Source organism: Mastigoproctus giganteus, chromosome 2 (genome assembly GCF_048544385.1).
Source record: "Mastigoproctus giganteus isolate SK-2022 chromosome 2, ASM4854438v1, whole genome shotgun sequence".
Lineage (NCBI taxonomy): Eukaryota > Metazoa > Arthropoda > Arachnida > Uropygi > Thelyphonidae > Mastigoproctus > Mastigoproctus giganteus.
The window spans coordinates 122,697,585-122,724,823 of record NC_143576.1 but is presented as its reverse complement, the minus strand read 5'-3'; the positions used below and the strand labels follow the sequence as shown (position 1 = coordinate 122,724,823).

General features: G+C 38.1%; 2 protein-coding genes across 2 annotated transcripts in view; one reads left to right on the top strand and one right to left on the bottom strand.

Moving 5' to 3' along the window:
* Positions 1–11,920, bottom strand: part of LOC150089537 (WD repeat-containing protein 31-like) — a 235,966-nt gene extending 224,046 nt beyond the window's left edge. The window contains exon 1 of the mRNA XM_090368655.1: positions 11,868–11,920. The gene's annotated coding sequence lies outside the window, so the exon portion shown is untranslated. The remainder of the gene's footprint in view (positions 1–11,867) is intronic.
* A 14,401-nt stretch (positions 11,921–26,321) lies between these two features.
* LOC150089536 (G protein-signaling modulator 2-like) overlaps positions 26,322–27,239 on the top strand; it is a 240,318-nt gene continuing 239,400 nt past the window's right edge. The window contains exon 1 of the mRNA XM_090390018.1: positions 26,322–26,412. The gene's annotated coding sequence lies outside the window, so the exon portion shown is untranslated. The remainder of the gene's footprint in view (positions 26,413–27,239) is intronic.

The following is a 27,239-nucleotide window of genomic DNA, read 5'->3' as shown; positions in this document are numbered from 1 at the left end:
AAGATTTGGTTGTCACAGACCTTCCAGACTTTGCCGAAATTGGGTCCACTTTACTTTAATGTCACACGAATATCATTTCCATCAGTGTTTTAGACTTCCAGGTAGCAAGTACAGCTTGTCTGGCATATTTGAGAGAATGTCTGTGACAATCTAAAACACCATGCTCCAATTTGTACAGCAGTCTTTTGGTATAAGTATTATGAGTATATGATGTCAAAAATTTTTTTTTTCATCCTGTTCTTTTGTCACTGCATCATACACTGTTGTGAAAAACTTAAGGACCAGAGAGGTTTTCACCTGTAGCTTTTCATAGAAGTGGCCTGGATATGGGAAAAGCATACCAAAGGAACCTCATGAGGCACAGAAATGATGAAGGAAACAACACCGACACAACAACAGAAACAAAATGGTACAGAGGGACTTTATTCAAAAATGGCTACATAGCACTGGTGCCATGATACAAATGTATCACTGCCAAAGATGGAACAAAGGGAAGAGGTGGTCCTCAGTAGGAGATATGGCCACCCCTAATGTCGATGCAGGCTTTACACCACCTGGATTTAGATCGGTGGAACAGGCAGGCCAGTCCATTTGAACAATGTCCTCACTTTCCAAAAGCATATCAAAAGCTTCAGTGCGATGGGGTGTGGCGTTATCATCCATAAACACGAACTCAGGGCCAATTGCACCTCGGAACAGATGCACATGGGGAAGGATTACCTCAGTACAGTAGCGTGCACCAGTTACAGTACCACCTTCCAGTATCTGAAGTTGTGTATGTCCAGCCAAGATAATGCCTCCCCAGACGTGAACACCTCGACTGCCATATCGATCCCTTTCAATGATGATTGCGGGGTGATACCACGTGCCAACCTCTCACCAGATTAGCTGACATCCATAATAGCTGCTGAGACAATCTACTCTCATCAGTAAAGAGTACCTTACCCCATTGCGCTGCTGTCCTCTCCTTGTGTTCGATGCACCACTGTAAATGGTGTCTCCGATGGGTAAGTGTTAAAGGGACACAGCGTACTGGCCGTCGGGCAAACAGTCCGCCTTTGTGGAGTCGCCTGGCCACAGTAAACTGCGATATCCTGCGTCCTGTGCAGCAGGTTTGCAATGGATCCCGCTGTCTGGGTCGATCTCTCTTGGCCTGTAGGAGTATATAGCAGTCATCATTGGGCGTGTTTTTCATGGACGACCACCACTGGTTCTTCGAACAGCTGTACCTGTCGTTCTGAAGGCCGATCACGCACGTGAGACGATGCTATGGGTGTTACCGAACTCTGCAGCCACACTCCTCACACTTCAACCTTCCTCCAACCTTCAACCTTCCAATTATTCGACCCCAGGTAAAGTCATCCAGATGTTGTCTACTAGCCATTTCGTTGTCTGTAGCACTGTATGAAACCAATCAAACGTCTGTAACAATCGTGCTCACCATTCGGTAATTTGCACAGAACTAGATTAAAATTTTTGTATGTGTACCAGCTTTCTACTGAATGGCCACAGTTATGCAAATCACCACAGGCTGTTTCATTTGATTTTATGGTTGTAAACTTTACAAATAGTGTTGGTCCTTAAATTTTTCACACCAGTGTAATATTAAAAACTTAAATTATGCTAATTTAAACATTGAGTTTATCGATTCAGGATACACAAATATAAATTTTTTTTTAAATATAATGAGCAATATTATTTTTATATACAGGTTATATTTATTAGAAAACGAAATGCACAAGGTATAATTTCTTATGGGTTTAAGTAATTAACTCTATAATATCTGTGTAGATACACCATAGTTTACCCATAAATTTGAACTACGTACGTAGTGTAAAGGCATCATTTTAATTGTATCTCATATTGTGGGTGCCTTCACAACGAGATAGCTGGCATTGCACTACTTCAAATAAATAACGCTTCTCTAGTAGAGAATACTACTGTTATTTATTTTCAGTGGGCACCATCACCCAGACAATCATTTCGAAGCTAGTGCACTTCAGTGGGTGGGCAGGTACCCTGGCAATGCAACGTGCCATCACAGTTGCAAATTTATTTATTTCCACAATACAAGAGATGCCAAATGGTGTAGGTAATAAGAATATATTAGAAAACAAAATGCACAAGGCATAATTTCTTATGGGTTTTGGTAATTAACTATATAATATCGGTGTAGATACATCATAGTTTACGAATAAATTTGAACTTCGTATGTAGTGTAAAGACATTGTTTTAATTGTATCATGGGCACCAGCTTTCTACTGAATGGCCAGTTATGCAAATCGCCGCTGGCTGTTTCGTTTGATTTTGTGGTTGTAACCTTTAGAAATAGTGTTGATCCTTAAGTTTTGCACACCAGTATAGTACCCAGTCAAATTGGTCAGACATCTTTTAACAAACCCATGCTGTGACTGAAGTATAACTGCACTCCTGCCTGTCTAGATAGTCCTACATTACTTCTTTAAACAGTGACTCCATTATTTTCCCTGGAACAGACATTAAGCTAACAGGTCTGTAATTACTCATGTCACCCTTTGATCTTCCATTGTAAACTGAGGATACATTCACCCTTCTCCAGTCCATAGGGACCACCCCTGAATACAATATATTCTGATACACTGGATAAAATTACATTAGCATTAGTTGAGGCATACGATGCAAGAAAGCAAGTTTATACAGCATCAGTCAAAAAAAAAAAAAAAAATCTTCCCATTTCACCTATCCATTCTTTCCAAAAGTTTGTCCAGTTCTTCCTTGAATTTATTTAAGCTATCAACTTCCACGACAGGTGGAAGTTGTTCCAGCAATCAAAAATCAATAAAGGCAAATTTCCACATATTTATTCTACAACTGTCTTTCCTCGATTTGAATTTAAGCCCCTTCAGGTGAAGAATCTGAGCAAGAGGAAGAATCCTATCAGCACTGAGCTTGCTCAAACCATTCAAGACCTTATAAATCTCAATCAGACCACCTTGCACGTGTCTAGTCTCCAGATGCTACAATTTGCAGAACTTAAGCCTTTCTTGGTAAGTGCAACCCTTTGTTTCCATCACCAATCTCACTGCCCTTCTCTGTATTCGTTCCAACAGCTCTACATCCTTTCTAAAATGAGACCTCCAGACCTGTATGCATCACTCAAGGTGTAGCCTGACGAAGGGATAATTGCCTTATACGAAGGGATAATCACCTCCTTATCCCTGCTAGCAAAATTCCTGTATATCATCATTGACCTGTATATCAAGACCTCACGAGCTGCTCTGGCAGCCTATCTGCACTGCTCAGAATACTTCATATTTGACTGCACAATTAACCCAAAGTCTTTTTCATTATTCACTACCGAGTGCAGTACTGCACAGCTGGTACATTACTCTGGAGTTACTGCTACCCATGCAGTTACTTTGCATTTGTCAATGTTCAACTTCATTAACCCTCCACTCTCCTCTACTAACATGGCATCTGACAGCCACTTTTTAAAAATTTTTGTTATTTTTTTAAATTTGGAAATGAAATTGAATCCTCCTGCATACCTTTCCCATTTAGAATATTCTCGGAATGATTATAAGTATTTTCTTTTCAATATACTATGAATTATGAGAAATTAAAATTTTGTTTTGCTTTATTATTATTAGACATGTAGAGATGTATAGTATCTTATGCAGGATGGCACCTGAACATCAATTCATCTCCGCCTTTGTACGCTGTGATGATTACAGAAAGCACTGTAAAAGGCCAGAAATGTGTGTAATATTATGTTCGTGCAGTGTATGTGTTGTTGTGTTGTTTCTAGCCGTTTTGTCACCAGGCAGGCAATCACCTGGAAAGCCTGCCAGTGCCCGTCTACACCACGGGGAGGTAGGCCACAACTATGCTTGTATCGCAGCCACCCTCCGAATGCTCTGGTTTACCAGCTCTTACTGCCCTAATATCAGAGCAAAAAAATATATAAATAAATAAATAAATAAATAATAAAATAAAATAAATAAAAAATATATATATGTATGTAAAAAAATAATAAAATCCTGTCCATCGGGCAGCCCAAACCCAGGAAACCAGCAAAAATAAGTAAGTAAATAAATACAAATAAAAAGTGAAGAAAAAAAAAAGAAAAAAAGAAATAAAAAAAATAATAAAATTAAATTAAATTAAAAAAAAAAACAGAAAAAAGAGGGGGGGGGAGGAATATATATATATCTGATCCCACACTGGCCAAAGGCCAGTGCCAGCAGGAGTCTCCACTAGGAAGGCTAGGAGGTATTCCATAGTTGGACTTTATTATTATTAGCCATGTGGTACAAGGAAGCCTGATGCTTAAGCTATATCAGATAAAAAAAAACTTTCTGCATTACCCTGAGAGAAAGAGAGGAATCGCCAAGAAAGAGAAGAATTAGCATTAGCATTAGCATTAGTAGAGGCATTTGATGCAAGAAAGCAAGCTTATGCAGCATCAGCCAAAAAAAACCCACTTCCACTTCACCCCTCTGTTCGTTCAAAATACCTGTCCAGCTGAGCCTTAAACTTATTTAGGCTATCAACCTCCACCACAAGGGATGGAAGTCTGTTCCACCAACCAACCACTCGCTGGCTAAAGGCAAATTTCCGCACGTCTATCCTACATCTGTCTTTCCTCAATTTGAATTTATGCCCTCTCAGGTGATTTTTCTGAGCTAGAGGAAGAATCCCATCAGCATTGAGCATGCTTAAACCATTCAAGGCTTTATACACCTCTATCAGATCACCTCGCTGGTGCCTAGTCTCCAGACACTGTAATTTGCAAAACTTAAGCCTTTCTTCATAAGAGCACCCCTTTGTTCCATTCACTGATCTTGTTGCCCTTCTCTGTACTCGTTCCAGCAGCTCTACATCCTTCTTGAAATGAGGCCTCCAGACCTGTATACAGTACTCTAGGTGTGGCCTGACCATTGCCTTATACAATGGAATAATCACCTCCTTATCCCTGCTGGAAAAATTCCTGTATATCATTGACAATACTCCATGAGCTACTCTTGCAGCCCGTCTGCACTGCTCAGAGGACTTCATATCTGCCTGCACAACCACCCCCAAGTCCCTTTCATTCTCTACCACTGTCAGTGTAGTACCACAGAGTTGATACGTTGCTCTGGGGTTGCTGTTTCCCATGTGTAGTACTTTACATTTGTCAATGTTAAACTTCATTTGCCACCTCTCAGCCCATCTGCTCAACCTTTCCAGATCCTGTTGCAGCAGCATAGTGTCAGTAGTGTCCTTGACAACCCTGCCAACCTTTGTATCGTCTGCAAACTTGGACATTAAGCTTGATATACCATCATCAATATCATTTATAAATACAGAAAACAATAATGGACCCAACACTGAGCCCTGAGGGACTCCACTAATAACATTAGTCCACGATGAGCAGTGTCCATTGATTACCACTCTCTGTCTTCTCCCCCTCAACCACCCCTTTATCCATAGCAGCAATTTGCCTCCAATTTGTGCAGCAGTCTTCCATGTGCAACAGTATCAAAAGCCTTTCTAAGATCCAAGTATATAATATCAAAGTTATTCCCTGCATCCAGTTCTTTTGTGACTGCATCATAGTATCCAATCAAGTTGGTCAGGCAAGACTTCCCCTTAACAAAACCATGCTGTGTCTGAGCTATAACTGAAGTCTTGTCTAAATGATCCTGCAGTGCTTCTTTAACCAGTGCCTCCATTAATTTTCCTGGAACAGAAGTTAAGCTCACAGGTCTATAATTATTTGTGTCAGCCTTTGATCCTCCTTTGTGAATTGGGGTCACATTTGCACATTTCCAGTCTATGGGTACCTCCCCTGAGTCCAAGGAAGCTCTCATAATTATGGCTAAGGGTTTGCTTACTTCCTTTGCTGCCTCCTTTAATATAACTGGATAGATCCCATCCACCCCGGGTGCCTTTCTTGTGTTTATCTTCAACAGTTTCTCCTCCACTTTACTTCCAGTTATTTCAAGATTCTGTAGCTTACTGCTAGAGTTGAATACACCTCTGGCATTCCCCTTGCTGAATAACTCCTCATGTGTGAATGTCGATGCAAAATATTCATTTAGTTTGTTGGCTACCTGAGCAGGATCATCAACAGTTGACCCATCAATATAAAGTGGACCAATCTGATTCATCCCCTTCCTTCTAGAGTTTACATAAGTAAAGAACTCTTTGCTGTTTTTCTTTGCATCCCTTGCCAAGGATTTCTCATAATCTGCCTTCGCCTGCCTAACCTCCTTTGTAACTTGGTTGCATATCAACTTGTATCTATCATAGGCTTCTGTGTCATGTGTTAATTTGTAAGTATCCCATGCATTTTTCTTCTCTGTCATATGCCTCATTAGTTCATCTGACATCCATTTTGGCCTAAACCTTGAACAATATTTCTTAGTTGGTATGTAAAGCCTAGTAGCTTCCAAGATAAGTTCTTTGAATGCTTCCCATTTTGAATTTGCTGTTGGTAACATCATCAGTTGGTCCCACTTTATAGAATTTAAATACTGTCTCAGTCCATCGTAGTCGCCTTTACGGAAGCAATAACCCTTCCCTTTACCCCTAATGGTAGTTACCTCTTTGAGTAAATCCCACTTCAGCACACTGTGATCACTGCCACCTAGTGGTTCATTTATCTGCAAATTCTTAATGTATGAAGAATCACTGCTGATAATCAAATCAAGAGTATTACTCCCTCTAGTTGCCTCCCGAACATGCTGATGTAGAAAACAATCATCCAATAAATCCACAAAAGCCCTGCTAGTGCGTGAGTAACCAGCCCCCAAATTCCAGTCAATATCTGGGAAATTAAAATCTCCCATTATAAGACTCTCTGATTTACTGGCCCACTCTATTTCCCTGTACAGTTCCTTATTATACTCATCAGAGTCATTAGGCCTATAGCACACTCCTACTCTCAATTTTGATCTCCCAATGCTTATGTCACACCAAACTGACTCAACGCTGCACTGTCCAGCGATGTCGACTGGCTTCACTTCCTTGGTTTTTATGTGTTTCTTAACTAATAGCATAACCCCTCCCCATCCTGTCTATCCTTTCTGTAGACATTGTACTCCCCAAATTGCAGTTCTGCATCCCTTATATCTGTGTGACACCACGTCTCTGATATCCCAACAATATCTGCCTTTGATGTTTTGAGCAATACCTCAAATTCATGAAATTTATTTACTAAACTCCTAGGATTGGTGTACACACAAGTATACCTGCACCTGTTTCTATTCTTAGCTACCCTAACACAACCCATGTGTTTACTTGTACCGCAATGGCTCCCAGCAGTCTCTGAAATACCATGCATCTTGTTTTTCAGGTTTCTGCTCATTCTAATAGAAGCAGTGCAAGAATCTCTTTCACCTCTGCCAGTGGCTACTGTCAATCTATTGGTCTTTGTCTCCCCCCAAGCTAGCAGTTTTCCGACCCACCTAACACTGCCTCGATAGCATCAGCAAATATTCTTGCACCCTTTCTATTTAAGTGTATCCCATCCCTGTAGAAGCAATCTCTCCTGTTAACAAGTACAGTCGAGGCTGAAAAAAAGTCTACCCCTTGAGCCTTGCACAATCTTTCCAGGGCCGTATTGATCGACAAGGCTCTCATCATATACTCCCTCCTATCGTGTCTGGGCAGAATTGCAGACACTTTCAAATTCAACCCTAATTCTCAGCTTTTGTTCAGCAGTGACCTGTACTTGTTAAGTAATTCTGCCGGTCTCCTACTCTTAATATTATTAGTGCCAACGTGTACAACTATATCACCTTTTGTGACCTTAAAAGATGATATTCGCTCTACAACGTCATCAACCTTTGCCCCTGGCAGACATACCCTGGTCCTGTTCCACCTATCTTTTTTACAAAGCATGTTCCCCGTTTCCCTGACAATAGAGTCACCAACAACTACTAGTTCCTTCGGGACCAGCACATTCTGCCTTGGGGGTTGCCTCTGTGTCACGCGATGCCCAAGTGCAAGCTCTGGCGTTGATGTGGGCAGCTGAGAGCTTGATGGGCCCCTCAATTTAGTTTCTTCGAGGGCATCCACCCTGTCCTTCAAGCTCTCATATAGGCCCACAAGAACACTGAGTTGTTGCCTGATATCGATACACTCCTTGCATCGCGCACACACAAAGACATCCCCCATGGCAGTATCATGTCCCGTACCCGATTGCTCTGTAAACATCAAGCAAACAGTGCATTTTATAAGGCTGTGAGTCAGAAGACAACTGCCCCCCTCAGTTCTGCTCTGAGCCACAGCACTTCCATTAGCTTGAGCCTTTTGCTTTGCTGCTCTGGTCTGAGTCATGATTCTATTAATTTTTTAATTAATTATAATTAATTATGTTATTAATTATGTTAAATATAATTAATTATATTACGTTTGTAATATAAGTCGTTATATGTATTTATTTAAACGTACAATTTAACTGCTAACGAAGTTCAACTAACGCTATCGTATCACAATGGCGGGAAATTTACGAACGGTAGTGGAGTTGAAACACATGGAAACCCTTACCGATACTTTTATGCAATTACAAGGCCGAGTAAAGAATAAATAAACCAAATTAATCAGAAAATCACAAAATAATGTTATACTACTAAATTTAAATCAAAAGTTTTAGAAAAACAATAATTTCAAATCAATAAATAAGAAAAATCCACTTAGCGGCTTTGAACACGACCGAATGATATTATCCAGCTCAGAACCCTGGGTGTGCCAGGCCCATACTCACCAGATATGAGCCCCTGGGGATACCAGCTAAGCAAAAGTGTACCTTGTACTCAACTCTCATTCTTATATGATGTCTGTGAGATGCCAGAGAGAGATATCTAATCCTATCATATAGCTTTGCTTTTGCCAGCTAAACATGAACAGTTGACAAAAACACTGCCTTGTGGAGGCTGTGTTTTTGTGAGAATCAGGTAAGAATCTGTGCTTCAATTCACGGGGATGAATGTCCTTGAAAATTCTAAGAAAGGAGGTAAAAGCATTCTTTATTATTGTTGGTTTCTCTCAATTATTTTTGTTCAATATTTTGTAACTAAGTTTAGGAAATCACAACAGAACAATTTCCAATTCAATAAAAAAGCTAAAAATTAATTTATTACAATTAAACAATAAAGGTATTTCACTAATACCACATGAGCATATTTGTTCCATTTAGGACACAATGATGGAGGATTAATGCAACAATATATAAATGTGCTGTCACAGGCTCTGTCAAACTGCAGGTGCTAGAAAACTGTCTAACTTGTATTGGAATAAAATTGGCAACAAGATGGTAATACTATCAGAAATGTTCAGGAAAGTGACAACTTTCTCTAATAAATAGCAAATACTTCTTTTGGGGACAGTGAGAGTAATGCATTATCAAAGCACCATATGTAAAATGAGAAACTGGCAACAGTTTTGTTATTTCAATTCAAATCTGTACTTTTCAATGAAATTCATACTACTATCAGTGAACTTGAAGGAAATTCATACTACTATCAGTGAACGTGAATGAAATTCATACTACTATCAGTGAACTTGAAGGAAATTCATACTACTATCAGTGAACGTGAATGAAATTCATACTACTATCAGTGAACTGGCACTACTGTATATGAATCAGGACTAACATGGCAATCAACCACATATACATTTGCATCTCTTTATGCAAATATTTTTTACTGTTATATTATTTTCATTAATTTTTTTTTACAAAAAGAACTGTTTACAAAATTAAAACAATATTACATAAGGAGAGATTGAAGAAAATAATCAATATATTCATCTTCACTAAAGAAATACTATAACAATAGATATATTATATACATTTAAAAAAAAAATGAAGATTAATTTTCCCAGCTTTAACCTTCACTCGCTTGCACCCTCAGCTGTAACAAGGACACTCCCATTGCATCTATTCCCTATTTTGTTTTAATTATAAAAATTAAATTTTTGCTTTTTAACAAATTGAAACTAGCAAACTATTATGATTTACTACACCTAATTTAACAAATAATAATAATAATAAAAATAAATGACAGAAACTAAAAATAATAATAAAGTTTTTATCATTTTTTTGAAATTTTCAAGGTCACTGACCACCCAAGATTGAAACTCAAATGGTATCTGGAAATTACAACATGAATGTCTGTATTTTCATCATTTGCATTTACTACACAAAATCAAAGCATCATGGCAAGTTAGACACTCTTGATGGCATCTCACAGACAGCATGTAGGAATGGAATTGCCTAAAAGAAGGGTAGATGCTTCTGCTCACCTGGCATCTGTTATTATTATTATTAGCCATATGGTGCAAGAAAGCCTGAGGCTTATGCTGCACCAGCCAAAAAAAATTCCCAAGTTACCCTGGGAGAGAGAGAGAGAGAAGTAGAAAAGAATCACCAAGAAAGAGAAGACTGATGATATCCAGAACCCTGGGTGTGCCAAGTCCATACTCACCAGATGTGAGCCCCTGTTTCCTGAGCTGGATATCATCATTCTTCTCTTTCTTGGTGATTCCTTTCTACCTCTCTCTCTCTCTCTCAGGGTACTCGGGAATTTTTTTTTTTTTTTTTTTGTCTGGTGCAGCATAAGCCTCAGGCTTCCTTGCACCATATGGCTAATAATAATAAAAATAATAAAAAATAAAACAAAAATTTGGTGTGTCTCTAAACTCATTGTATATTGAAATGAAATCAGAACATACCCTATAACCAGTTAGAGAATTCTGGTGGAGAAAGGCACACAAAGGGGGATTTAATTTCATATCCAGATTTAAAAAATAACAGAAAACTTTTAAAAAGTGGCTTCTGTTAAAGTCATGCTAGACAACAAAGTTTAATACCATATATTGGTCAATAATGTCAATAAAATGCAGCTGTACTAGCCATATTTTATTCTTAATAAATGAAGTTTGTTTTTTAAAAAAATTAGCAGATCTTAATTTTTTTGATAAAGTCCAGGCAGGCACTTTACCCACCTGGCTAGCCCGGTCAGCTTTGATCAATAATGTCACCAAAAACCGCAGTAGTCGTGTGACATTTCTTTGAGTGACCATGGTTCTAACCCAAGGGGCTCACATTTGGTGAGTATGGGCTTGGCACACCCTGGGTCCTGAACTGGATATCATCATTCTTCTCTTTCTTGGTGATTTCCTTCTACTTTTGACTCTCTCTCTCTCTCTCTCTCTCTCTCTCTCAGGGTAACTTGGGAATTTTTTTTTTTTGGCTGGTGCAGCATAAGCCTCGGGCTTCCTTGCACCCTATTGCTAATAATAATAATAATAATCTGGGACTAATAAATACAGTGCTGTTTTTGTATTCTATTTTAGACTGTGTGGTCATTCTGGAATGTAAACAGAAAATATATTTCATTTCTTTTAAAATCAATATTCTCTAATTTCCTTTCTCAGAGGCGTTCCTAGGGTATGAGGAGCCTGGGTGCCATTTGAAATTTTGCGCTCCCCTCCAGTAAAATTTTCTTCATATATGCATGTAAGTTAAGGTTTTCAGACGCCCCTTGAGCATTGGCACTCAACTGCAGTGCACCATCGGGACGGTCAGCCCGACCTTTCTACGCTCAGTCTGGCCAGCTCATCTTGTTCCACCGACCTCATATAGGAAAAAATTAACTCCTTCGGCGCAAGGTGGCAAATGTTGACTATTCCTCGTCCCCCCCCATCACTACGCCTCTAACCAACCGAGTTATTTACTATGGCTCATCCTCGGTTAAAGAGGGATGATTATACCAATTTTATTATTATTTTTTTTTTTTTTTTTGAGCACTCTTCACTTAAATCGAAAAACGATGCTAATCAAGTGCATAATTACAATAAAACTAAGTGAGTGCATATACTAAAAAAATTACTACACTAACAATTCCAAGTAGCTAGCCCAGATAAATTTACTTCGGTAAAAACAACACCACAACACACAGCAGTGTAACCAAGTAGCGCCACCCTAACTTCCAAAATTAGCTGCGCTGCCAAAACCCGTGAGAATTGTGCACTGTAGTAATAAGAAAGTACCGAATATCTGTCTGTATATATATCTTCACTCAATTTTAACTAAACCAAATCAAACTGAATGATTGGTTGTTTAGTGATCGTTGGGTTTTTAGAAGCACCGGCAACTAAGGCCATGTTGCTCCTTTTATACTGTCTGTAAATTTCATGTGTTTTGAGGTTCATTTTCTGTTTGACAAAAAGTCAAGTTCCGGGAGAAAAAACCAGTTTACCAGACACTGACACCGACTAACTCAGCCACGTTGTGAAAAAGATTCATAAAAATTTCTCCCGTCATTGACAGGATTAGAGCTTACGCCTTTTAATATTAATAAATGATTGTGCCACAGAGCAAAAACGGAAAGAAAATGACAGGTTGCAGTTAAAAATACGTTTAATGTTACTTAAAAATACGTTGATGTTCACACGAAAAAAAAAAAAATAATTAAAAATAATACAGGAAAGAAATACATAGCTTTCGGACTGGAAGGCATCTTTCATCAGTTGTGACCATTGGAAGATTAATGGTCACAACTGATGAAGGACGCCTTCCAGTCCGAAAGTTCTGTATTACTTTCCTGTATTATTTTTACTTGTGTTTTTTGTTTGTGTGAACATCAACGAATTTTTAACTGCAACCTATCATTTTCTTTCCATTTTTGCTCTGTGGCACAATAGTTTATTAATATTAATGTGAATCCGTAGCACAAATGACTGTTTGCTTATATTTAGGTCTTTTTCAACCGGGGTGTGGAAGGACGGCGATCCTACCATGATCAGACATTACTACACACGAGGGCCTTCAAACTGAATAACACATAAACAGAATCAATAATTTTATACCAAACCACATATTTTCAAGAAATTAAACAAGATCAGGCGGAAAGCATGCAAGAGGGGGGGGGGAGAATTTATACAATTACAAACGATAGACAACATACCCATATACGAGTACTTATAAGAGGTCCGAGAAAAAATTTTCAAACAATGATACGGGAAACAAGTTTTATTGAACAAGGCTTTTCTTTTTTTTTTTTTTTTTTTTAACTTTAATGTAATTAGACACTGATCGGGATTGCCATGGGCCCTAACAAATTACGGACCCCTAGACAAATGTCATCCCTGTGTAGATTATACCTCTTCATTTCATGAAAAATTCTCATTTAATTAACTATTTTTAAGCATGTCGTGATACCCCCAGGGGTTCACATCTGGTGAACATGGGCTTGGCATACCCAAGGTCCTGAGCTGGATATCATCATTCTTCTCTTTTTTAGTGATTCCTCCCTCTCTCTCTCTCTCTCTCTCAGGGATAACTCAGAATTTTTTTTTTTTTTTTTTTTTTTTTTGGCTAGTGCAGCAAAAGCCTCAGGCTTCCTTGCACCATATGGCTAATAATAATAATCCTCGACCGACAGTAACACCAGACATTACAACCACCCTGTGTACTTGGTAGCAGTACCCGTCACGGAGTAGAATCCCCCAATCAGGGACAAATAATATAAGAGCAACAATAATAATAATAATAATAATAATAATAATAATAGTAATAATATATGTTCAGTTGCACATGTAATAATAATATGTGCAACTGAACTCTATATTCAATTGATTCGGCATCCTTAAAAAATTCGGCAATAACTATTTTTATATTTGTATAAATATAATGTATATAATATCGGTGTAGATACACCATAGTTTAAACATAAATTTGAACTATGTATGTAGTGTAAAGGCATCGTTTTAATTGTATCCCATATTGTGGGTGCCTTCACAACGAGGTAGCTGCTATTGTACTACTTCAAATAACGCTTCTCTAGTAGAGAAGACTACTGATATTTATGTTCAGTGGATACCACCACCCAGACAATCGTTTCACAGCTAGCGAGCTTCTTCATCATTGGGTGGGCAGGTACCTTGGCAATGCAACATGCCATCACAGTTGCGAACTTATTTCCACAATATGAGAGATGCCAAATGGTGTAGGTAATAATAATTTATTTGAAGTAGCCCAATACCAGCTGTCTCGTTGTGAAGGTACCCCCAATATGAGATACAATTAAAATGATACCTTTACACTACATACGAAGTTCAAATTTATTATTATTATTATTATTATTAGTCATATGGTGCAAGGAAGCCTGAGACTTATGCTGCACCAGCCAAAAAAATTCCCAAGTTACCCTGAGAGAGAGAGAGAGAGAGAGAGAGAGAGAGAGAGAGAGAGAGAGAGAGAGAGAGAGAGAGAGAAGAATGATGATATTCAGCTCAGGACCCTGGGTGTGCCAAGCCCATACCAACCAGATGTAAGCATCTGGGGTTATGCGTAAACTATGATGTATCTACACCGATATTATAGAGTTAATTACCTAAACCCATAAGAAATCATGCCTTGTGCATTTCGTTTTCTAAAACATTATTATTACCTCCACCATTTTGCATCTCTCATATTGTGGAAATAAATTCGTGACTCTGATGGCATATTGCATTGCCACTGATGATGAAGCGCACGAGCTTCGAAACGGTGCCGTCAGGGGGTGCTTTATGCTGTCCGGAGTTTCCGAGAATAGGTAAAAACAGTGTTCCCCACTGGGGGCAGCGTTGCCTATTCGAGGAGTCGATAAGATTTTGAGTGGTGTGAATTTAAGGAGTTAGTCCCTTTCATTCTTCTACACCGTTTCTTTTCTCCTTCCTCTCCTACTATAACTTTCTGTCTACACTTTTGCTTTTCTAAGCCTAATAGTGAGTGGACACTAGAGTTATTACCCCACACATATACAACTAGCTTCTAAACGATCGTCTGGGTGGTGGTATCCACTGAAAATAAATAAGAGTCGTCTTCTCTATCAGAGAAGCTTTATTTATTTGAAGAAATGCAACACCAGATATCTCGTTGTGAAGGCACCCACAATATGAGATACAATTAAAACGATGCCTTTACACCACATACGTAGTTCAAATTTATGGGTAAACTATGGTGTATCTACACAGATATTATAGAGTTAATTACTTAAACCCATAAGAAATTATACCTTGTGCATTTCGTTTTCTAATAAATATAACCGGTATATAAAAATAATATTGCTCATTATATTTATACAAAAATTTTATATTTGTGTATCATGAATCCGTAAGCCCAATGTTTAAATTAGTATAATTGAAGTTTTTAATATTACATTGGTGTGGAAAATTTAACGACCAACACTATTTGTAATGGTTACAACCACAAAATCAAATGAAACAGCCTGTGGTGATTTGCATAACTATGGCCGTTCAATGATGAGAGGGCTCATATAAACAGATAAAAGCAGTAGTTCAGAAGTTCTGTTCAAATTAAAATCTTTCCTAAAGTATTAAAACCTTTCCTGAAATCCAAGAATATGATATCAAAATTATCATTTGCATCCAGTTCCTTTATTAGTACATCATAATATCCAACCAAATTGGTAAGACAAGTCGACCATTGACAGACCAATGTGGTGACTGAAGTATAATTACATTCCTGTCTGGATGATTTTGCGTTATTTTTTTACCCAGAGACTTAATTTCCCGGAAATAAAAGGTAAGCTAACAGGTATGTAATAACTCATGTAATTTTTTTGTGTAATTTTTTATTATGGGATATATTCATACATTTTCAATCTGCAGGGATTTTCCCTGAATCCAAGTAAATCATCCCGTCCGCACCAAATGTCTTTCTTATATTTCACATGAGAATTTTCGCTTTCCTCTCAATTATATCAAAATCCTTCAGCTCCCTGGTAGAGATTGATAAACTTCTGGCATCCCCTCCCCTAAAGCATTCCTCATGTGCGAATGGAGATAAAAATACACACTCAATTTGTCAGCAACCTGAGTAAGGTCATAAACACTTAAACCATTGACAACAATTGGCCCAATGTGATTCAATCCCTTTCTTCTACACTGTTAATATGTTCCACAGGGGTTCGTCTGGACAACATTCTTCAAATGGAGATTAAGACATTCAACTCTTAATATTATTCAAGATAAAATGTGTATAACAAGATTTCTGGGGGCAAGTTTATTCGTTAATATTGACGTACCAGAAAACGCCTATGTCTTATATGATCGACTAGTGGTTTATCTACTAGGACAACAATCTCGTGTTCTCAAGACTATTCTAAAACGTGGAGAATAGACTGGCAACAACAAAATTGGCGTTGGGTCTTTCATTCTGAAATCCTCCCATTAGTTAGACCTGAGAATGCCGCAAAACTATGTTCTTTTACTATAAAACTCGCGTTGTGGATAACGTGTAACAAGAGAATGTCTAGGAGGCAAGGATGATTAAACGAAACATGGTTTATTAACTCTAGCATACAAAACAGGTGTAAAATAATATGGTTAAATAATTTTATATGATTATATAAGAGCTCTTTCTTATCAAATATGATAAAACGATATACTATAAGGCTAATGATACATGTGTATAAACATGTCAGTGATCTTCAGTTGGCACTCCTGCCCGTACTCTCTCTGGAGCCAACAATCATCCAGTTCGAGTATCTGGATATATGTGTAAGTGTACTATACAGATTTAACAGTCATAACTTACGGTATTCTGTTAATAAAAATGGATCTTGCGAATCTTAAACTCTAATTTCTAGATGTTGTGAAATAGATGCTACCTTAGTGAATGTTCCTATGAGGAGGGTTATTTCTCAGTAGAATATTTTAAATAAAGATTCAGGTATGAATGTTCGACACTTTCATTCTATTAAACTATCGTGTCGTAAATATGGAGTGAGACTTATCAAATAATCTTTGCAATATTCAGGAATGGATGTCTAGCAACAGGAGCCGGCAGCAAAAGATTCTCAAGACGTTTATGATGAGATAGCCTCAAGAAAAGAAAAGTGCTTCGCACAGGACAAGACTCTCTTCTTCTCTTTGTCTCCTTCTGGGTTTCTCCGTGTCTCTCTCTGTATCTCTCTCCGACTTCTCCGTTCTCTCTGCTGTTTCTCTCTCTTCGTTCCCGTACGTTCGACCCCTTTTAGAGTTCCCAATGCCTCTATTGGTTAAAAGGCTAATTTCGTGGGGAAATGAAAATCCGAGGGTCTGTTATTTTGGAGACATGACACAGCGAAAAATAAAGAACTTATGAGGAGAAAAAGGAACCTCACATCTGCACGGGGTGAAATTTCCAGACTGCTCAGCTGCAGTCACTATATCTAAAGTCGCCATAATCCCAATTACAACCTACGCTGCCAGCCTTTGGTTTAGACGTACTGCACTCAAAACAGTACAAACCAAGTTATCCACTATTCAACGTCGCTTTCTCCTCAGCCTACTTCACGTTTGCCGAACAGTATCAACTCCAGCTTTACAGACTCTTGCAGGCACCATACCACTTGACTTGCATGTTGTGTTTAGAGGGCTTTGCTTTTACATCCGCAAAGGCATTTCTGTGGAATTTCAGGGAATCATTGTTAACCCTCAGACTGATCCCAAAACTGAGCGAACCAGATGCTGGAATTTGTTAGTGAATACCTGACAGAATAGATGGAATTCTACCAAAAAAGGAGCTATCACCGAAAACTTCGTTCCCGACGTAACTGCACTACTCTCATCATCCACCAGAAAATGGTTTTCACCCTCACTGTTTACCTCCTACATACTAACTGGGCATGGTTCGCTTAACGCAAAACTCTACCAATTCAGACTTTCCAATACAGTCTCCTGTCGATGTGGGCTACCGGAAGACTCTTCTCACGTACTTTTTGAATGCTCCATTTACGATGATCTAAGATCGGCTCTTAAGGCAACAGTACCAAACTTGTGTCCCGGAGGTGAGAAGATACTCATTTCTGTCAACAATTTCCAGGCCCTTCAAACCTTCTGCAATGCTGCTTTTAATCGCAGGAAGGCTCTCGACCTCAATGTTAATTCAAGAAATGAAACTGAAACTGCATCATAAATCATAATACAACTGTGCGCTGCCTCGTCGTCCTGATGACGTCATATACAAAATTGTTGTGGCTTTCAAGAACACGCAAAGATTTTAACAGATGCTGCACTTCTCTGACTCATCCTTTATCAAGACTCTCTTCAACTAAACCTCTGCTCAGTGATACCGTCATCTACCAGAGACTTCTGACACCACTCCAGTTTAACAGAATTCAGAATTATATCTAGAACTCGTTCCTGCCGATCATGATTGAATGACATTACAACTTCTGTTTGACAATACACCTTTTCTCTTTGTGGACCACTTTGGGCAGCACTGCATACAGATGTGGGCAAGAAATGGACAAAGATTTAATTTCCTATTTTTTTTTTATTATTATTATTTATTTTATTTTATTTATTTATTTTTTTTTACTTTATGCTATTCTCATCCTTATTTCTTCGTCTTCTGCTGTGGAGTGTGTGTGTGTGTGTGTGTGTGTGTGTGTGTGTGTGTGTGTGTGTGTGTGTGTGTGTGTGTGTGTGTGTGTGTGTGCGCTGTTGCCGGCTTGCTGGCGCGGGGTTCTTTTGAATGGCTCCAAACCCTCTTTGGACATTCAGTACGTGACTGTTGAGGTTGGCCATGGTTCTTGCGCAGTTGTGGCCTACCTCCCCGTGGTGTAGACGGACACTGGGCAGGCTTTCCAGGTGATCGCCTGCCTGGTGACAAAACGGCCAGAAACAACTAAACAACACAACAACACACACACTGCACAAACATAACGTTACACACATTTCTGGCCTGTTACAGTGCTTTCTGTAACCATCACAGTGTACAAAGACGGAGATGAACTTTCGTTCAGGTGCCGTCCTACATAAGATACTATACATGTCTAAATATCTAAAGTCCGTTCCCCTACACAAGGAATTTCCAGACAACAATCACCCCGTAGTTCTAAGGTTCAGATTTCACCCTGAAGTATGTGTCTTAATTGTCATTACTCTCTTTTCTCCGATGAAAGTCATATACTTTCTCACCGTTTTATAAATATTATCCACGATGTCCGTCCGATCCGATCGAATAACGATCTCTTGTGTGAATCAGCCGGACTCATAAAGAAGGAACAGTATTTCAACTGCTGTTTTTCCCTAGCGCGGCGCCAACGGGCGTACGCTAAAAAAAAAAGAAACAACCTTATACACGGAGTGAGTATCATACTACAAGTATAGCAGTGACAAAAGTATAAGGTGACTTGGCGAAATAACAGCTTTCAAAGGCAAACGAAAAGTAAAAATGAAGACATTTTTACAAATATAAGAGAGGTCTTTGCTATTTTTCTTTTCATCCTTTGCCAATGATTTCTATATAATTGCCTTAGCTTGCCAAACATCCTTTCGAACTTGGCTGCACATTAGTTAAAATTTATCATAAGCTTCTGTATTATCTAATAATTTAAATGTATCAAATGCATTTATCTTCTTTTCGGCCGCAAGTCTCATTAGTTCATCTGACAACCATTTAGGTCTAAGCCTTCAACGGTTTTCTTAGTTGGCATGAAAAAACTAGTATCTCTATCATTGTTTCCTCCGTTCACTCTAATTTAGAATTTGCTGATGAAAACATTATCAGTTCATCCCACTATATAGAAATTAAAAACTGTCTGAGTTGGATATCGTAGTCGCCTTCACGACAGCTAAAACCCTTCCCTTTTAACCTTGATGATTGTACCATCTTTGAGAGGAAACCCGACATCAAATCGCTGTTATTAATGCCACCTAGTGGTTCTTTAATGTATACATTCTTACATCATGATTAAACAAACGCACATAATCAGAAGAAGAGTATTTCTCGACTTTTTGCCTCTTTATCATGCTGCTGTAGAAAACAATCATTGAAAAAATCTACAGAAAGCGTATTAGTGTCATTCTATTGTAATCAACAGAAGCTTAGAGAGCAAATTGCTGGAGATTTCAAAAGCTGCTGGGAGTCATCATGAAGGAAGTAAATACATGGTTGTGTTAGGGTAACTAAGAATAACAACAGGTGCATGTATATTGCATGTATACCAATGATAGAAGTATAGTAATTAAATTTGATGAATTTGAAGTGCTGATCAAGGCATCAAAGGCAGATATTGTTGGGATATCAGAGACAAGGTATCAAACAGATATAAGCACTGCAGAATCGGAATTTAAAGAGTACAATGTGTACAGAAAGGATAGATAGGGAGGAGGGGTAATGCTGTTAGTTAAGAAACACATAAAATCTAAGGGAGTGCATCCAGTCGACATGGAAGGACAGTGCAATGTCGAGTCAGTTTGGTGTAACATAAACACTGGGAAAGGCAAAATGAGAGTAGGAGTGTGTTGTAGGCCTAATTACTCTGATGAGAACAACGAACAGTAGTGTAGAGAAACAGAGTGCGCCACTAAATCAGAATGTTTTTAAATGGGGGATTTTAACTTTCCAGATACTGACTGGAACATGCGGTTGGTCACTGACACACTAGCAAGACTTTTGTAGATTTATTGGAGGATTGTTTTCTATAGCAACATGTTAGAGGGGCGATCTGAGTGGGCTAATACTTTTCATCTGATTATCAGCAGTGAAGACTCATGACTCACATTAGGAATTTGAAGATGAAGGAACCACTAGGTGAGAGTGATCACAGTCTACTGATGTGGGATTTACTTAAGATGTAACTACAATCAAGGGTAAATGGAAAGGTTTTTGTTTTCTTAAAGGTGGTCTTAGGCAGTTTTTGATTTACTTACAGTGGGATCAACTGATGATGTTAAAAACAATAAATTATAAATGAGAGGCTTCAGGGAATTAATCGTGGAAGCATCTCAGCTTTTCATACCAAGTAAGAAATACTATTCAAATTATAGGTCTAAACCCCAGGGGCTCACATCTGGTGAGTATGAGGTTGGCACACCCAGGGTCCTGAGTTGGATATCATCATTCTTCTCTTCTTGGTAATTCCTTTCTACTTCTGTCTGTCTCTTTCTCACTCTCATGGTAACTCGAGATTTTTTTTTTTTTTGGCTGGTGCAACATAAGCCTCAGGCTTCCTTGCACCATATGGCTAATAATAATAATAATAATGGATGTCAGATAAACTAATGAGGCTCGTGGCAGAGAAGAGAAATGGATGGGATGTATATAAATTAGCGGGTGGCGCAGAAGCCAAAGACATATATAAGCTAGTCTGTAATCAATTCACAAAGGAGGTTAGGCAAGCGAAGGCTGACTACGAGAAATCCTTGCCAAGGGATGCAAAAAAAAAAAAAAAACGACAAAAATTTCTTTATTATGTAAACTCTAGAACGAAGGGGATGAATCAGATTGGCGCACTTAATGTTCGTGGTTCGACAGTTGATGATCCTGCTCAGATAGCTGACAAACTGAATGAGTATTTTGCATCTACATTCATACATGAAGAAATGTGTAAGAAAGGCGAGAAGACAAGTTCACTAAACTCTAACAGAAAACTAAATCCTTTTGAATAACGGAGAGCGAAGTAGAGAAGAAATTGTTGAAGTGAAACATAAAAAAGGGCACATAGGGCAGATAGAATCTATCCAGTTATATTGAAGGAGGCAGCGAGGGAAGTAAGCAAACCATTAGCCATAATTATGAGAGAATCCTTAGATTCGGGGGAGGTCCCCATGGATTGGAGGTGTGCAAATTAATCCCCAGTTCAAAAAGGGGTTTAAAGAGTGACACAAATAATTATACACCTGTTAGTTTAGCTTCTGTTCCCAGGATAAATAATGGAGTCACTGGTTAAAACAGTGATGCGAAATTACACGGCAAGGGTTTGTTAAGGAAAAGTCGTGTCTGACCAATTTGACTGTATATATGATATAATAACAAAGGAACTGGGTGCAAAAATTAATTTGATGTTATATGCTTGAATTTCAGGAAAGCTTTTGATACTGTTGTACATGGAAGACTGTTGTACGAAGTGGAGCGATATGGCATTAAGGGCAAGTTGCTGCAATTGATAAAGGGACGGTTTAATTGCAGACGGGCGAGAGTGGTAATAAATGGACACTGTTCTATATAGATTAATGTTATTAGTGGATTCCCCCAGGGTTCGGTGGTGGGCCCATTGTCGTTCTGTGTATTTATTATTGTCATCGATGAAGGTATGTCAGACTTAATGTCCAAGTTTGCAGACATTAATAGTAATCATGCCATGTGATGGAGAAAAGCAAGCGTATGAGCCTATGTAGTAACAGCCAAAAAAAAAAAAAAAAAAAAAAATTCACGCAACTATTCTCTCTAAATATCTGTCCAGTTCCTTCTTAAATTTATTTATCCTATCAATTTGTACAACGACAGCTGGAAGTTGGTTCCAGCAATTAACCACCCGCTGGTTAAAGGCAAATTTCCCCCCATCTATTCTATAGCTGTCTTTACTCAACTTGAATTTATGCCGCCTTAGGTTCGTAATCTGAACAAGTGGAAGAAACCCATCAGAATTGATGGGATTCTTCAAAACGTGCTGAACCCATACAAGGCCTTATACAGCTCAATAAGTTCACCTTGCAGGTGCTTAGTCTCCAGCCGCTGTAATTTGCAAAACTTAAGCTTCTCTTGTTAAGAAGATCTCTTCATTCCCCTTACAAATCTTGTTGCCCTTCTCTGTGCACTCTCAAGCAAATCTACATCCTTCTTAACATGAGGCCTCCGGACCTGTATGCAGTACTCAAGGCGTGGCCTGACCATTGCCTTATGCAGAGGGACAATCACCTCCTTTTCCCTACTAGCAAGATTCATATATATCATTGACAAAACCCCGTGACCTGCTCTTGCAGCCTATCTGCATTGTTCAGAAAATTTCATATCTCACTGCACCATTACTCCCAGGTCTTACGTTCCACTGGGTTTAGTTCTACCCATTTGTAGTACTTTGCATTTGTCAATGTTAAACGTCAGTTGCCACTTCTCAGCCCGTCTTCCCAAATTTTCTAGATTCTGTTGCAGTAGCACACTATCATTAACAACTCTGTGAACCTTTGTATTATCTGAAAACTTCCTGATATACCTTCATCAATATCATTGATAAATATTATTATTATTATTATTATTATTAGCCATGTCGTGTAAGGAAGCCTAAAGCTTATGCTGCACCAGCCAAAAAAAAAAAAAAAAAAAAATTCTGAATTACCCCGAGAGAGAGCAATCAAGAGTCAGAAGTAGAAGGGAATCACCAAGAAAGAGAAGAATGATGACATCCAGCTCAGGACCCTGGGTGTGTCAAACCCATACTCACCAGATGTGAGCCCCTGGGGTTAAATGTACAAAATAACAGTGGACCCAAGCTCGAACCCTGTGGGACTCCACTAATAACATTTGTCCACGAAGAGCACAGCCCATTGATTACCACCCTCTGTCTTCTCTCACTGTACCATCATTTTATCCATTGTAGCAACTTACCCTTAATACCATTCTGCTCTAATTTTTACGGTAGTCTTCCATGCGCAACAGTGTCAAAAGCTTTCCTGAAATAAACTAATATTGAAATTTTTTTTGTGTAATTAAGTATAATATATAAAACCAAACCATTATTTTTAGGCCACTCGAATAACTAAATTCATCTGCTGTGCAGTGTGTCTTATGTCTGTTAATTGCGTGTGTTTCATTGTCGATTTTTCTGTTTTTCTGGAAGAAAAACCCCAGTTTCTGAAGGGAAAACCTTGCTACCTACGCCTGAGACCGACTAACTCAGCCACGGAGTGAAAAAAGCTCATTAAAGTTCCTCGCGTCATCGACGTGATTCGAACCGGGGGCCTTTTCCACCCGGTGTTGGGAGGACGGTGACCATACCACTGTGCTACCGCGCAGACAAGTGTAATATGTATATATGAAAAAAAAAAAAAAAAAAATCTATTATATTTAAGCCACCCGAATAATTAAATTCATCTGCCGTGCTTTGTCTTGTCTCTTAATTGTGTATGTTGTATGGTCGATTTGTCTGTTTGCTGGACGAAAAATCCTAGTTTCTGGGGAAAAAACCTTGCTATCTACGCCTCAGACCGACTAACTCAGCCACGGAGTGAAAAAAGCCCATTAAAGTTCCTCGCGTCATCGACAGGATTCGAAACCGGGGCTTTTCCGCCCGGTGTGTGGAGGATGGTGACGATACCATTGTGCTACTGCGCAGACGTGGTATAATATATAGAGAAACAACAATTTTTTTTTTCATTTAAAAAAAAATAAATAACATATCATTGGAATTCGGGGCTCCTAAATTACATGGCCCTGACGACCGTCGGGTTCGACCGTACCTTGGTATGGCATTGCGTTGGGTGATATGGTAATGAAACTGTGACCATTTAACTCCATTCGTAGCTCTTCCTCCATTAACGCGCCAAGACATGGACATCAATTGCTTCAGTCTTCGTACGTGCACAAGAAAATCGTCGTCATTTTCGGGTTTAGTCTTCTGAAAATAACTCGTAATCTTCGAATAAGAAACCGCAGTCTCCAGTGCAGATTTGTGTTTCTTCGTTTTTATATGGTCTTTTCTATCACTTCAACCCCCATTGGATATTGAAAATGTATTCAAACATTGTCTCCAGAAAACACAATCAGGAGATATCGACTTGAGAATTGGAAGTTCTGCATGTAGCTACTCATTAAAAGTGCAAAAGCGCTGACATTGCACAAAATAAAAAAATATTTTTGTAATTATTAAAATTAAATTAAGCCTTCTCCAGTGAATTTTTAAATAATAGATACTTTTTAATGAAAAATATTTGGTCTGAGGGTAGCTAGAGAAAAGTTTGCATACTACCTGTAGCCCACAGACTGCTGTATGGTTTAATTGGTTCACTGTCTGGTTTTATAATAAATAGTACTGCTGTATTTTAGATTTAGTACAGCATGATAATTTATTTTTTACATAAGATTCTACATTTGTGAATAATTCTATTATTAAGTAACTGGGAAGCCATAAAGTCCTTACGAAGTTAGTGTTAAAATTAATCTCTATGAAATAGAAAAATAGACCAATAAAAAATTTACAGCAGAAATAAAAATATTTTTAACGAGGACTAAATTTGCCGGGACAACTGTCTAAAATGATGGACTGTTCGGGACGTATTGTCACCCAATTGAAAAGGCAGTTGCATTCATTTCAATAATCTTGGTAGGAGGTGTATATTATTTCAATCTTGGAAATTAAACGTATTGAAGTATACATATTAATTTATAATAATATACGTACTCGTAGCCAAATTTTGCGTCACAGCGAATGTTTTACCTTTGTTCTGGAAGAGGGGCGTGATATATATAACTTATTTGAAGGGTAGCCCAAGGTATAAAACTTTGGGAACTTCTGCATCAAAAGGAGTTTTACAACCTGGTGATTGTTAGCCTCTAAATTTTAGGTGTATTATAATTGCAGAGTTTTATGTGCAACAGCGACGTATATATTATGCCTGTAAATTTCGTGTGTTCTTTGGACCATTTACCCGTTATCGGGTGGAAAAAATCCGAATTTCCGGAAGGAAAACCTCGTCTCGAAAAAAACCCGGGAGAAATGTTGTCCTGGCCTGATCCTACGAAGTCTACCACGTTGTGAAAAAGTCCACAAAATATCCTCATGTTACCGAGAGGATTCGAACTCGGGTTTTTTTCACCCAGTTTGTGCAGGACGACAATCTTACTGACACTTGTTGAAACTCAGTGAAACCTACCACTGTGCAAGTTTTTTTCTAGAATGGTTAACTTGTTAAAAAAAAAAAAAAAATCGGGTGATGAAGTATACATTTGATTCTTGTTAGTGATAAGAATTTTTTTTTTTTCACTACGCATTGAGTTATTTATTTTGAATGTGTTTTCAATTGAGAAAAAGTGAAAATTTACCGTAATGGCCGGCCAGCTTTTTTTTTTTTGGAGGGGGGGGAGAATCGCATTGGAGAACAAGGAAAATCCAGTCATGGTTGGAGGGAGAGCGGCATATGAAATATGAAAATTCTGCTATAACAATATATTATAAAATAAAACAAAATTAGAAATGTTGCTGGTGCCTGACCCATGAAAACTCTGTAGCGAATAGACTTGGTCCATGGACCGTCGTTTGACAACCACTGATCTAAATAATCTTACCTGACCGTTTGGATTTAACGACTGAACGCTAGTCGCTTCCGAGCTAGGTATTCAGGGTTCTTTCCTTTTTTTTTTTTTTTATTAATTTGTATTGCATTTCGTATATATATATATATATATAATACTCATTAAAAATTTTGCTTAATTGCAAAAGCAACCAATTTGGAAATGTGTTATTGGGGGATCATCTATCAAAAATATAAGTGCTTTGTGTACAGTTCCATGTCAGTGTGGTAATAAAGGCCGTACTGTCAGTCTTATTCAACGATGTTTCAGCAGCTTCCGGTTCAGATATGGTGTTTAGAAAGGTGGGGTGTTAGTTAACCCGAAGTCATATGTGACAATATAGTGTTTTGTTAGAAGAAGCCAAGGAAAAGATTAAGTTGGTATGGCAATAGCTAGTTTCAGACGTTGTTTTTGTGATTATGTTTATTATACAAAGGTAATTGAATTACAATTTTCAATCGTAATCTGTTACGGCTGACACTGGTTGTGATGCATGATTTCTCTAACGTTTCATAAAAGTATATGCATTAAGTGACTGCTTTAATCATAACATTTATTTGGTATTGAAACTGAAATTCATATCCTCACCGAGAAGCTACAGATCTCTAAAAATAACCTGGGGCTTAAGAATTATAGTGCAGTCTATTAGATCTCTTGAAGCAGTGTTGTGGATCTTAACCGCTGAGCAAGATAAACAGTTCACTGTATACGGCGAATTTGCCATAGTTTTGCACTTCAGCAGCTGATGCATGATATCATAACACACATTAAAGTCCATCATGTTATGGATTCCAGTGCAGTCAGTTACAGCCCTCGATTAAGCCGAGTATAAAAATTGATTAATCCAGTTTTATACACAGTAACTGATGTTTATAATATAATACTAAGTTACCCAATTTTGTTGTTTTGTTTTATAATGTTTTTTTTTTTCTCGCTCTATGTAATGTGTGTATGTATATATATATATATATATATGGTATTAAAAAGTTGTATTAATATACATTGAATTAAATATGCAGATCATGCATATTTGCATTACCTATATTCGACCATTTTCTAAATATATTCCCCCCATATCTGATGACAGCTATAACATTTTTATTTTTATTTCCATTTTATTTGCATTGTATTATTATTTTGATGTAATAATTTTCCTTTACAGTTCCCCCACTTTATATTGGCTTTGTAATTCAGCCCATAATTTTTC